Source organism: Sminthopsis crassicaudata, chromosome 1 (genome assembly GCF_048593235.1).
Source record: "Sminthopsis crassicaudata isolate SCR6 chromosome 1, ASM4859323v1, whole genome shotgun sequence".
NCBI classification, from domain to species: Eukaryota; Metazoa; Chordata; class Mammalia; order Dasyuromorphia; family Dasyuridae; genus Sminthopsis; species Sminthopsis crassicaudata.
In genome coordinates this window covers 61,840,197-61,854,304 of record NC_133617.1, presented here as the reverse complement: position 1 = coordinate 61,854,304, position 14,108 = coordinate 61,840,197, and the positions used below count along the sequence as shown (strand labels likewise).

The following is a 14,108-nucleotide window of genomic DNA, read 5'->3' as shown; positions in this document are numbered from 1 at the left end:
GTGGAAGCCCTTTGGAGGGAAGGAGTCCTTCCACACACTGGGCTGCTCGGCTTTCAGGAACAGTGATGATAAATATTTACATGGCGTTTTCATGTTTGCACAATTGCTCTTTACATATATCTCATTTGATTTTTACAACACTGTAAGGTAAGTGTTATGCATATCCCCATTTTACACACTAGGAAGCTGAGATTGAGAGAGGGATCAAGCAGTTTGCCTAGTGTCTGAGGAAGGATTTCAATTCAGGTCTTCCTGACCTGTCTTCCTGGATGAGGAGGTGGAGTCATAGGGCTTGAGTGTGAGATAAATATAAGAATTGATTTTTCAGAGATGGGCTGTTAGGTTTAGCCTTAACACTCCCAAGACTGGAGCTTGGAGAGATGTCCCCTAAATGGAGTTAGGTAGTGCTGGTCTTCTGAACTTACCATGCTGAAGAGATAGAATCATGCTCTAGGGTTGGAAAGGACCTCTCTAGTGCTGTTTGTCTCTGTCTTTCTCTTGTCTCTCTCTGTCTCTGTCTCTGCCTGTCTGTCTCAAATTGAGGTTTCTGCAGTTTCAATAACTTGCCCCAAATCACACAATAATATGCATCAGAAGTAAGATTTGAACTTGAGTCCTCTGATCAATGCTTTTGCTCTTGTGGAGCTTGCTGGATAGAAGTGTTGAGGCAGGAATTGGGAATCAGATGGTGTAAAAGGCTTTTTAATGGCATCTCCTCCTTCCATGGGGGAGCAGCGTCATGAGTGGAATTCCCAGCCCCCTTCCCACCCTTCTAGCTTCTTCCTCCCCATCGTAGGTTGAAAAACAACCCCCACCTGTAGTTATTTCTAGGACTGGTGACGTGTGACATGAAGCTTCATTGTCTCCTGCTCCCTAGGAGCTCCCGCCTCTGCCTCCCCCACAGTTCCCACGTGGGATCCCACCTTTCTCTCCACAGGTCCTCAAGAACGTGCTCCTTTGCCACCACTAAAACTAAATCCTAACTCTAACTGCAAGAAGGCTGGAGTCGGTGAGTCCAAGAGTTGTAGGACATCTGCTGGGACATTTGTGGAGTATGACCATGCTGGGGCCTCAGGCTGGGAATGGTTAGGCTTATGATGGGAATGAGGGATGGATGACATTGGTGATGGAGGTGGAATAGAAAACCTACAAGTGATTCCTTCAAGGTCTCATAAGTAATCAGGAAGAATCAGAGTCAAGGCACCCTGATCCCTGACTCCTGTACCTTTCCACTGGTTATCCCCCACATCTGGAATGCTCACTTCTATTTCCTGCATTAGTTAAAATTCCACCTTTCTGCAAGGTGTTTCCTTGTCTCTGAATGCTTGTAATGCCCGTGCCTTCTCCTTGAGATTAGCTCTCATTTACTCCTTATACATTTCATACATTCACAATTGTTTTGCATGTTTAGAATTATAATATGAGCTTTTTGAAGGCAGGATCTGTTTTTTTTTTTTTTTTTTTTTTTTTTTTTTTTTTTTAATAGATCTTCAGCACTTAACACAGTGCTTGGTACATAGTAGGTGATTAATAAATGCTCCCTGACTGACTCTTAGGCCAGTCCCAGGCTTCTTAAGTATCATCAGTCACATCCCTTCCCCCACTCCACTCCATGGTTCTCTGTGAGTGCTTTAATTACCACTTAAGCAGGGAAATGATTCCCAAATTGGCTGGGGGGAAGAGCTGGCGAGATGGTACTGTCTCCTGTCGGCCTGCTCCTCCCTTCCTTTTGTTTCCCCCAGAGAGAGTGGAACTTTTGGGAACAAAGTGAGGGGAGGGAAAGGGAGGCAAGAGCAAACAATTGCTTTTAGCTCCCTCAATTTCCATTTATTTCTCTCCCTCCCCAATTCCTCCAGCCTAAATTGAGAGGAAGGTTTGGATAGGTGGGATGATTCAATGGCAACTTCTTGGAAAGGTTCTGTTTCTTGCTGCACCTGCTGAAGTTGGCTTCCTCCTAAAGAAGCCCACTAGGAAGGGGGTTGGGACCTTGTCTGGGGCCAGTGATTCTTCTCCTACCCATCCACTGAATTGATCCTTCATGATCTCCTTTCCTCATCTTCATTCTGCTTTCCAAGTTCAGTTGCCTCCAAAGGGTCAGAAATTCTCTCTGCCTTGGCAATGTCATCTATGCCCATGACTTTAGCTACTCTTTACTGAGTAGACGATTCCCTAATTTTTTTTTTCATTTCTAATTTCCTGTTGGACCTCTCTTTTAGTTTGGTTTAAGACCATAGATTGAGCTGAAATCAATTTGAGAAATCAACTAAAACAACCTCCTCATTTTCTATTAAAGAAAATAAAGCCTAGAGTGATTTAAGTGATGGGCCCCATTAGTTTAGTTAGTGGAACAGTTGAGATTCAAACTGAGTTCCTTAGGCTCTAATTCCAGCATTCATGACTCCTCAACAAACCTTAAATTGAATTCCCCAACTTGTCAAATCTGCCCCTCCTCCCCAATTTTCTCTTTCAGATGACATCAGCTTCCTCCCAGTTACTGAGGCTCAGAACCTCAGAGTCATTTTGAAACTTTCCTTCATCTTCACCCCCTCACATCCAATCATCTGCTAAGTCTTATGATTCTACCCCTACAAAAAGCCATTTTTTGCATCTGCCCCCTCTGCTCAGAACAAGCAACCTCATTCAGGCTTGGGATTAATATAGTAGTCAATTAATGGATCACCTAGTCACTTCCCTTCCAATCTTTCCTCTAACAGGTCCATTTTGAATCAACTGTCAGGAAGTTCTTCCTTATTTTTAGCCAGTATAATTCCTTCTGATCTCCCTCCTTTCTCTCTACTCCCCTTGGTCCTTGTCCTGCCCTCTGGAGCCAAGCAGAATAAATATATTCCCTCTTCCCCCCTCCAACAGCCACAAGAGTTTTGGCAAGGGACATTAGGAAGGACATTGAATTTATTAACGATGTGAATGTGGGGACTTGTCATTTCTCCTGTTTAGGCCTCAGTAAAATAGGCAAAATCATTGTTGTTGTGACTCCCCTTCAGGGATGTTGGGAAGATCCAATGAAAGCTAATGGATGAAGAGACATTGTGTAAATGTAAAGCATTGTAGACCTTGGAGCTATTAGTGGTCATTATTAATCTCTTCTGACCATTGGCTTCCCAAAGCACTTAGTTTTGAGGCATGGAGCCCCTACCACCCCAGACATTATTGCTTCCTAACCTCAGAAAGAGAGATTCAAGATATTGATACTGATGAAAGAACTTTTCCTTATAGGGTCTATTTTGATTCCAAGAGTCTTCTTTTGGATAAGAGGCAAGGTGAGGGAAAGGTTGGACCCAGATGTAAATCTACTAGAAATGTATTACCTCTTTAGAAGCCATTTCCCAGTAGGAATTCCAATCACTATAGAGAAAATGGACCTGTTCTCATTGAGCACCTCTTCACTTCCATTTCCCCTCCCCATGCTGGTCTGCTGCCTAGAACTTGAGAGTCCCTTCCAACCCACTTGGGGAGATGAAAAAAAAACCAGCACTAGGATGTGGTCAGCAAGATTTATCTTTTGCTTCAATTGCTTCTTCTTCTTCTTTTTTTTTCCCCAGTGGTGCCAGGGCAGCGAACTAAAACCTGTGTGTGCTGCCAATGATTTTCATTTCCCCTTTTCTCCTCTATGACTTTTAGCACTTAGGTCCAAGCCTAAAAGCTACTGGACTTTAGAATGTCAGCTTTAGAGGCTCAGAGAGGGGGAACAAACAGTCCCAATGTCACTATAGTTTTGCAGTGAGAAACAGAGCTGAGATAATTATCATAGAATTTTAGAGCCAGGAGGGGATTATTAAAATCCTTAGTTTTCTAGAAGAGACCTTTAGGTGATAGAATGTTAGAGCTATTATCAGAAGCAGGGATTCCTAGTCTTTTCTGTGATCTGGACCTCTTTGGCAGTGTGGTAAAGCCTGTGGACATCTTAGAATCATGGCTTTAAATGCATAAAATAATTTACAGGGCATTACAAACAAAACCAATAACATTGAAGTACCGTTATCAACATATAAAAGTATATTTGTACATATAATAAATGTATAATTATATAATAAACATATATTATAAAATATATATCATATATAAATATATAATTATGTAGATATATATATATATATTGATAATGGTACTTCAATGTTATTGGCTTTGTTTGTATATAATTATATATATATTCTTCTCCCCCTCAAATTCATGGGCCTCAGGTTAAGAAATCTTGCTAGAGATATTCTAATTTACTTTCCTCATTTCATAGATGGAAAAACCGGCTTGAACAAGGGAAGTGACTTATCCATGATCACGCATTGAGTTAGGACAAAACTGGGAGTCTGGTTTATAATTAGTGACAAATGGGATTTTCATTGTCCTGGGCAGGATGGGCACAAGATGAACCCAGAGCTGGTCCTTGGGGCCCAGCCAATGCCACACAGCTGCTATCAATCCCCTTAATTAGCCAGACTGGAAATGAACAATGTACAAATGACCCCTTTCAGACTCTAGAGAACAAGGGGTGTTGACTGATGAATAGAATCTAACCTACTATTATCAGGGGGAAAGAACGTGCTCTTCCCCACCTCTTCCCTCACCCTGTTTTGGAATAGGAAGTTATTCCATGGGCCCATTGCCCATCCAAGGACGGAAGCCTTGGTCTCCATTTTCTCATTCCTTCACAGAAGCTCAGAGCTGCATGGGAGCTCAGAGGCTATCTGGTCCAAGCTACACCTGAACAAGAAATCTCTTTCTGTGTTCTCGATAAGAAATTCTCCCATCTCTCCTTGAGGACCTCTACAGAAGTTGAACCCATTCTCTCTGAAGCAATTCATTTTACTTTGGAATAGTTTTCATCATCAAACCTAAGTATGTAACTTCTCCCCACTGGACATCTCCACTTGGATGTCCCATTATCACTTAATACTCAAATCATCACTTTCCTCCCAATCCACTAATCTTCTAACTTGGATGGATAAAAAAGCATGTATTAATTCCCAAATATATGATGGATTCTGGGAATTCAAAATACACAAGTGAGATAGCACTGATTATCCTCAAGCAGCTTACATTCTCAAAGGAGGAGACATACAGAGGAGAGAATCCAAGGAAGGGGATTTTGGTCTATGAATTCACAAGAATGGTGGGAGCTAAAATCAGTAGATTGTCATAATCTTTCTACTAGCAATGGTAGCATTAGTTGGATGTCTATTCTGAAAGGAAGAGGTAGAAAATGAGGGGAATGGTAGAGGAACTAGAGGGATGGGCAATCCCGGATTTAGGGACAGCTACATGATTGTACTCATTCACCTGCCACAACAGATAAGTATCAGTGGTGAAGTTCTAAAGTTGAATGGTTCATTTCCCAGGGAAGGGCAGCATGGACTCTGGAATCTGGCATTGGAAGGTGATGCTATATCAGGGGCACCCACCCACTCAAGTTCTTCAGCTGGGCATCTTCCTCGGTGTTCTTCCTCTTTATGTCCAATCATGTGTCAAGGCTGGCTTATTTTACCTGAATAGTATTTCTCACCTTCCTCCTTTCCTTTCTACCTTTTTCCAATATATTTTTTACATCACTAACATTTCCTCCTGTATCCCTTCTCTTATTCTATCCTATTCCTTACCTAACCTAAAGAGGAACTCCTTATAACAAAGAATTTTTTTTTTAAAGAATAAAAAATCAACTCATTGAGAACACCTGATATCTTATCCATAATATCTATATCTATATACATAATTGCTTATCCATAATATCTATATATAGTGTTCTATTTTGTGCCCTCAATCTCTGCAAAGAAGCAGGGAAATAATTTTTCCTTTAAAAAAAACCAAAACTAATATTTTATTTTTTCCCCTAGTTACATGTAAAAATAGTTTTTTTGGTAAAGACAATTTTAAACATTTATTTAAAATTATTTTTGAGTTTCAAATTTTTTTTCTCCGTCCCTCATACAGTAAGTGATTTATTATAGGCTATACATGTTCAATCATGCAAAACATATTGAAGGTATCTTTTCAAATCCCATCTTTGAGATCAAGTTTATCTTTTCCAATTTTAGTATATGTGCTGCCGAAGCGAGCACAAGTTTATCTTTTTACAACATTCCATTTTGATTGATTTGTGGTGGTTATCTTCCACATTTATATTATTGTAGTCATCATACTTACTGTTTTCCTTATTCTGCTTGCTTCACTTTGCATTCATATAAATCTTCTCAAGTATCTCTTAATAAAATAATCATGGTTGTCATTTGTTTAGCATGCTAACATTCCTATATACCATCTTTTCTGTAGCTCTTCTCCAACCAATGAGCATCCACTTTGTTTCTTTCTCCTTCCATAGAAAGTAATGCTATTAATAAATAAATGCTATACATATAAAATAAATAAGAAAATATAAAGGTCTCTTTGGGGTAAAGGAGTCAAAGGACATGAATATTTTAGTTGCTTTATTTGCATAATTCCGAATTGCTTCCACAATGGTTGTACCAATTCACAGCTGCTGTAATAATGCCTGAGTATGCCCATCTTTTCACAAACCTATCAACAATGGCTATACCATTTTGGTCATCTTTGTCAATTTTCTATTTGTGAAGTGAAAGTGCATTTTTCTTATTGGTAACCTGAAGCATTCTTTTCATATGTTTATTAATAATTTGCAATCATTCTTTTGAGAACTGTTCATATCCCTTACCTACTTTATTGAGGAATAACTTATATACAGTAATCTGTATATAACTTCAAGTTTGTTCCCATTCCAATTATATCCACCCAGCTGTTGGAGAGATATTCCTAAAGTATAAGTTTGACAATGCTGCTCCTCTGCTCAACAATGGCTACAATGGCTCCTCTTATCTTCAAGGTCAAATATAAAGTCTTGCTGGGCATTTAAAGTCCTTTGAAATCTGTCTTCAATTTTGGATTACTTTTTTACCCTTCTTCACAAACACTCTGGTTCAGCTCTACTGACCAACTTGCTTCCTGCCTCCCCTCCTTATCTTCCCCACATCCCTATATACTTTCACACCCATACCCACACACCCATCTACCCAGCTCCCCTTCCTCCAAACCACACCCACCCCACAGGACATTTCAGCTCTCATCCAAAGCTTCAGAAATTCATTTTTGAATATTTCTCACCTCTCTTGGTCTGACTTCCTGAAATTTATTTCCATGGTATCTACTTATCCTTTCCCTGAACTTTTTGGAAATCCAAAAGTGAAGTATACATGTCAGACCATGCCTGACATTCCAATTCTCAATCCCAGACTTTAGAAGGCTGAAGTTATTCCCTCCCAAAGTTCCCATTATCTTCATCCCAGCACCCATCTCTCCCTCAGGTCCAGAATAGAATTCTGCCTTTCTTCGTTTCTTGACATTTATCTTTCCAGCCATGTTTTATATACCACACTTCTTTCTGTTTAGTCAAATTGGCCTTCTGTTCCTCACACAGGACACTCCATTTCTGGCCTTCATGCATCCAAACTGGGCCATTCTCCATGCCTGAAATATACTCATTCCTCATAGAATTCCTCTCTTCTTTTAGAACTCAACTCAAGTACCACCTTCCACATGGAGCCTTTCTTGATCCTCCCTAACTCCCTCGTTTTTATGAAAACTAAGGTAGAGAAGTGGACAGAGTGCTGGATTGGGAGTCAGGAAAACTTGAGTTTAAATTCCACCTCATGTTGTGTGACTTTGGATGAAACAACTTTCAGCCTCAGTTTTCTCATCTGTAAAAAAAAAAAATGGGGATAATAATAGCATCTACCTTACAGGAATCAAATGACATATATATATATATATATATATATATATATATATATATATATATATATATATATATATATATATATATATATATAGACACATACACATATATTATATAGACACATACATGTATATACACATATATATTATATATATGTATAGTATACATTAAATAAATATATGTATATATTTATATGTATGAAGTTCTTTGCAAAACTTAAAGCACTTTATAGATACTAGCCATTCTTATTATTTCTATTTTTTTTCTTTATTTTCTATATATAATTTTTATGTATATGTCTCCCGTTAGAATATAAATTCTTTCAGAATAGGGATTATTTCATTCTTTGTATTTGTATTCTTTACTGCCTCTTAATAATACCTGACAGCTGGCTCTTCAGAAGTGTTTGTTGATTGACATCTACTTGTTTGTTTCAGTCTCTTGGGTTCAACTTCTCTGTCCTTTCAGGAATAGAGGAACATATGTTATATCCAAAGAAAGTACTTTACTAAATGTTTGCCCAGTGTAGGGTTGAGTGGGGGGGGCGGCATAGGATAAGAAGCAGGACTGCCTGGGATGGGGGGATAGGGGATTGGTAATCTGGTAACAAGGTAGGCTAGGATAGCGTTCTCACCAGAGGTGTGTTACATATAGTTGAATTCCCTCTTACCCAACTCCTGTTTGCCTGGAAATTTAAGACTTGGCTTTAACTGTAGTGTGTGGACCTGGATGAAGGGACTTTAGGTGCTTGCCCAGTTCCCTGAATTCTTCTGTGACCTGAGAAAATGAAATTCTTCTTTGTGAACTTTAATTTTCTCATCTATATAATGGAGACATTGGATTATATCCCAGAAGAACTAAAACATGACCCTATTTGATCCTGGGGTGCAGTTGGGCTTAGATCTTTACTATTAAATTTTATTTTTAAATTATGGAACACAACAAGCATTTCCATACATATTACAATAAAAAAGATGATTGAACATGAAACTACAGATCTACTATGCGCAACTTGCTATTCCTTTCAAATATGCTTAAAATTATAATGTAATTTTTTGGCCTCAGATCTTTAGCAAAAACATTTTAAATCTAATTAACAGGCAAGTAGAACCTAATTACACACTCAAGTCGACCGGTTATTGATGCCAGGTGTTGTGCTAAACAGACTTGAATCAATTAGTAATTGCAATTAAAGCTGACTGTAATTAATTATAGGATTAAATTAATTCAGCCCAGACATATGGATTTTTGAGGAGATGATCTGCCATATGAACATACCAGGAACATATCACCGTGCTTGCAGTTACCAGGTAGGCCAGAGCCAGCGTGGCACATTGGTCCCCTAGGAACATATCAACATGCTTGCAGGTACTAAATAGGACATCCTTGGACTAGGAGAGCTATGTTTTATGTGCTGAGAGTTGTCCTAGCTCAGATTTTCTAAGGTCCAAAGGCCCTCTTAGCTCTGATATTCTACTTGAAGGGCCCTTGTAGTAACAGTAATTTAATCTTAAAAAAATGTTCTGCTGGGAAATTTCTATTCTAGCGCTACAACTGAGCAATCTGAAATGGGACCACAAGGGGGCCGTAGCACCTCGTCTAAGATGCTGCAAGGAGCGTGGGAGGAAAGTCGGTCCCTAAGCCTTCTTGCCTCGAATTCTGAACTCAGAGTTCCAGAATTCCCAAGGTTTCTGCCCTTGGGGTCAGGGTATACTTGTCATGCTGACGTTACTGAAGTGTACAATGCTTCAGGCTGTTGCACGAAGGAAAGGAAACTTAGATATTGTATGAGTTTTAGCTGTCGCTCTGCTCTTGTCCTGTGTCACTTTGAGCTGGAGGAAAAGGCCCCGAATTTGACCTGAATTACAATCCTGAGACAATTACTCATTACCACGTATGTGACCTTGGACAAGTTCTCGTTTCATTTTTCTTATTTATAAACGACGTTGAAATATATAATCTCTATAGCTACTTCTAGCTTCCTAAGAGTTTGTAAAGCAAATGACAAAGCTGTGATGAAGGCATGAGATTTTAGTAATGGAGGCCGTAGGATGAGAGGTTCTGAGCTGGAAGAGTCCTATCTCAGTATGAGGTTCTTTATCTTTTCCATGTCACTTATTTCAGGAGTGAAGCTTTTGGACACCTTCTTAGAATCCTGATAAATGCATAAAATTAAATACATAGGATTACAAAGGAAATCAATTATGTTTAATAAAGATCTGTTTTTTTCCCCCATCCAAGGTCAAGGATTATCTGATGTCAAACTTCTTGCAAGTCTATGGATCCCAAGTTAAGAACCTGATTTTTAATCTCTCTTACTTCTTTTTTAAAATTAATTTTATAATTATAACATTTTGATAGTACATATGCATCTTACTTCTTAATAAAAATAAAATGAATAAAAGAAAAAAAGAAGAAAATTTTCTGTTCTAGTTTAACTTTTTCATTTTACAGATGGGGAAACTGAAGAAACTCTGAAAGTTAAATGACTTCTGAAGTCATATAGCTAGAGGCAGGTTTGAACTCATTCCATATGACTCAGAACTTTTTTCTCCTGCACCCATGCTTTCTTTTTTCCAAACAGATACTAGAACACATGTTAGATCTTCCACTTGACTTAAAGATAATTTCAAAATATTTTCAAAAAGTAGAGGAAGGCCCAAGGAGTTCTAAGACTTTGGAGATGATTGTTAATATTACGAACAGCTGAAATCTTGTAGAGAAGGGTTTTTCTATTGGGATAGAGGAGAGAAAGCTGGGTGGAATCTGTTATGTTCACTGAATTTGGGGAGAAGCATTTTCCAAAGTGTTCATATGGAATGGTTAGATATGATCCCAGACCCTCCCAACGGATTATTTGGCAAAGATGGCCGGGAAGCTTCTAAGAATGGAATTATGGAGGTATTGGGCAAACAATACATTGAGAAGGAAAAGGAAGAATGATATAGATTCCTGGAGAACTCAACCATCAACTTCAATTAAGAAAAAAGTGTATAAAAGGTGGGAGCCAAGTACAGATAACTCAGCAGGGTTACAAAATATTAGCCTGATCCTATGAGAATGATAAAAGAAACACTGAAATTGACAATGAGCTAAGATTAGTAATAACAGAATAAGCAGAAAAGAGAACAGAAGGGTGTTTTTTAAAAAGCTATATAGGGATAAGAGAAAAATCAAAAAAGGGACAAGATCCTAGATATGAAGGGAGGGACAGTTACAAGGTGAGGACAGAGATAAGAGAGTTCCCAGCCACCCTCTTTGAATTCAAGTTACCAGGCTGAGCAGGACAACATCCTAGAGCCTAGAAAGGATTGGCAGATGCGATTGCCAACCTGCTGGTGGTGGTCTTTGAAAGATTCCAAAGAAAGTGCCAATTTTTAGAGAAAAGAAAACAGAATTTGTAGATTATAGACTGCTAAACTTGGATTACTGGCAAGATTTTAGACAACATGATGAAAAGCATTGATTCTGCATTTTACAAAGAACAAGTGATCAATGAGAACTAGTATAGGTTAGTTAAGAGCAGGTAATGCTAAACTAACCTGATTTCCTTTTTTGACAGGACTCCTGGACTGGTAGAGCATATGAATGCTGTAGACATATGAGGCACTATATAGATATCAGCAAGACACTTGACAAAGTCTTTCATGTGATATTTTTGGACACCATGGAATGATTATCTGATGTTTTGTAAAGTCAGGTGAAATAGGAACTGGCTGAAAGACCCAACCCCAAAGTCATCAATGGCAGTCATCAGTGAACTAACATCAACTTAATTCTATCCAGCATATCTTCATTCAAATCGTTAATAAGTTGGTTAGACTTACAGATGACAAAACTGAATGGGATAGTTAACCCCCTAGGGAATAGTCATGAATTGCAAAGATTTTACCATTAAAGGATAGAGTAAATCTAATGAAATGAAACGTTAATTTCTTCACTTGGGGTCAGAAAAATCTACCTCACACATATAGAATAGGGAAAGTGGGGGAAGCAGGGATAGACAATTCTTATGAAAACCATTTGAGTGTTTTTGGGACCCATACGCTCAATGTAAATGTGTCAGAAAAGCAAATGCAATAATTCTAGGTGGCTTTAATAGTATTTAGGATGAGGGAGATCACAGTCCTGCTATTCTTTGTCTTGGTCAGACCCCATCTGGAGCACTGTGTTCCAGGAAACAGTTTAGGAAGAAAATTGACCAGCTGGTCTTTATCCATTGGAAGGGCAACTCAGATGCTGATAGAACTAAACTTGGCTACACACAGTGATTAATTCAAGGATTTAGGATTTACAGAGGCAGACTCCAAGTAAATGTAAAGAATAACTTTTGAACACATAGAGCTATCAAAAGGTAGGATTAGATGGTTTGGGAAATAATGGGTTCCACTTCACTGGAGATTTTTGAGTTCTAGAGGTCAGATGGTTTTTTTGAAATCTTTTTCAAAACTGAGATTCTGTGAGTCTCTTGATCACCATGTAATTTCCACTTCTTGAGACTCAATTTAAAATAAAGGGAATTGGAAAAGATGATCCTCAAGTCCTTTTTTGTTCATACACTCTATATCTTACATTCTATTTTTTTTCTAACTCTAACATTATTTGTTCAGTTCAACAAATTTTTATCAAATACTCCCTACATGTGAAGTCCTTTGCTTAATGTTGAAGGGACCAAGATCTGACAGAGACATTGCTTTAAAGGTTATTATAATTTAATGGAATGAAGGACAAATATATAAATGACTATGATATAGGGGATAATGAACTAGGTGAAAAAGTCCAAATAAAGAGCTATTTGAGAGATGATTGGAAAAATAAGAATGATGAGAAGTATAGACCAGGGATAGCAAACACCTTGTTAGGCAGCCCAGGACACTACTGAAGTAGATTAAAATGTTATTGGGAATTATTTAACAAAATAAAATAAAAATACAGCAAAACATAGATAAAATTACATGTACAAACAAAATCAATATGTAGCTTGCAGGGGTCCAATTTAGTGGCTTCTGCTTCTATTTGAGTTTGACACCATTGGTATAGGCAATCATCTTTAGGAGTTTGACAATGAAGGGGAGGAGAGAGAGGATGATAGTTTAAGGACGGTAATAACAATAACTGATACCTAACTCTGTAGCACTCGGGGTGTCCCCTCTCTACTGCATGCATGAGTTTTTTCTCTCTACCCTTATCATCACTCCCCTCCCCCCAATTATCAGGTTCAAATTAGCCTGTAGAATTGCATCTTCTCAAAAGAGTGACTCAGGAGTCCTCTTGAATATGTTTATTTTTGCCAACCAGTCAGTGCATTTAGTTCAAAACAAAGACACTTTGCCAAAGAGCATAAAAACAGTAGCAATAAAACACTTCCTCTATAAATCTGGGGCATATTCTTTCATAGTCATGGGAGTGGGGAGAGGGGGTACACCTAAGGAGTACGTGGAGGATTATACATAGGGAGCATGTGTATCCAGGGCAGATGGGGCCAGTGCACCAGGGCTGCTGATGTCATCAAGCTGCTCTCAGTGAGTCCGTCTCTGCTATTCACAGCCAGGGGAGATTCCACTGGACTTGAAGCTTCCATCTTGTAGCTTTGGCTGGAGTCCTCAGCTGAGCTGTTCCTCTACTGGGGAGGGAAGAGAGGTGGATTCATGATCCCACACCAATTTTTAAGCCTCCCTCGGCAATCTCTCCCTTCACTCTTTCTGCTTAGGACTTCTTTACCTCATATCCCAAATGGGATCATGAAGAATTGGACACTGCTGAAAGTAATAACAAAACATCAAAACCCACTGATTCATTCCATGCTGTCTACAAACACACTCGTGTCTTCCCCTATCCTTTAAAAAATCCTCACTTAATCCTACCATCTTACTTAGAAAATTTCCTATAGCTCTCCTTTCCTTCATGTCTAAACTTGACAAAGTCAACTGTATTCAATGTCTCCATTTCTCCTTTATCCTCTTCTCAGATTTTTGCCATCTAGTTTCTAAACTCCTCATTCAATGGAAATCACCCCCCTTTTCCTTAAATTTCAGCCTTGATTTTGGTTGCAGATTTACACAATTTTAGGCTGATCATGTTAAAAGCAGTGATGTTATCTTTAACACTCTACTTTGTCTTTGGTGATTTCTTCCAGCATGATTGAATCCACCTCTTCATCCAATGGCTTTGCTGCTTCTAGATACTATAGCCCACAGTATCCGCTTGAAGTTTCCCCAGCCTAGTTCATTCAGCTGGATGGGTCATACATAGTCCTCCACACTTATCCATATCTAGATGTTGTCAAATCAGATTTTCTCATGCACTAGAAAGCTGGTTGCCAACTTTATTCCATGAGAAGGGGAGACTGTAC

General features: G+C 38.7%; 1 protein-coding gene across 2 annotated transcripts in view; it reads left to right on the top strand.

Annotated features, from left to right (window-relative positions):
* YJEFN3 (YjeF N-terminal domain containing 3) overlaps positions 1-14,108 on the top strand; it is a 31,870-nt gene that overhangs the window by 2,371 nt on the left and 15,391 nt on the right. Inside the window, exon 2 of one of the 2 annotated variants that reach the window (XM_074306867.1) lies at positions 938-1,009. The exons of the other annotated variant lie outside the window; for it this stretch is intronic. The gene's annotated coding sequence lies outside the window, so the exon portion shown is untranslated. The remainder of the gene's footprint in view (positions 1-937; positions 1,010-14,108) is intronic. 2 annotated transcript variants of the gene reach the window in all.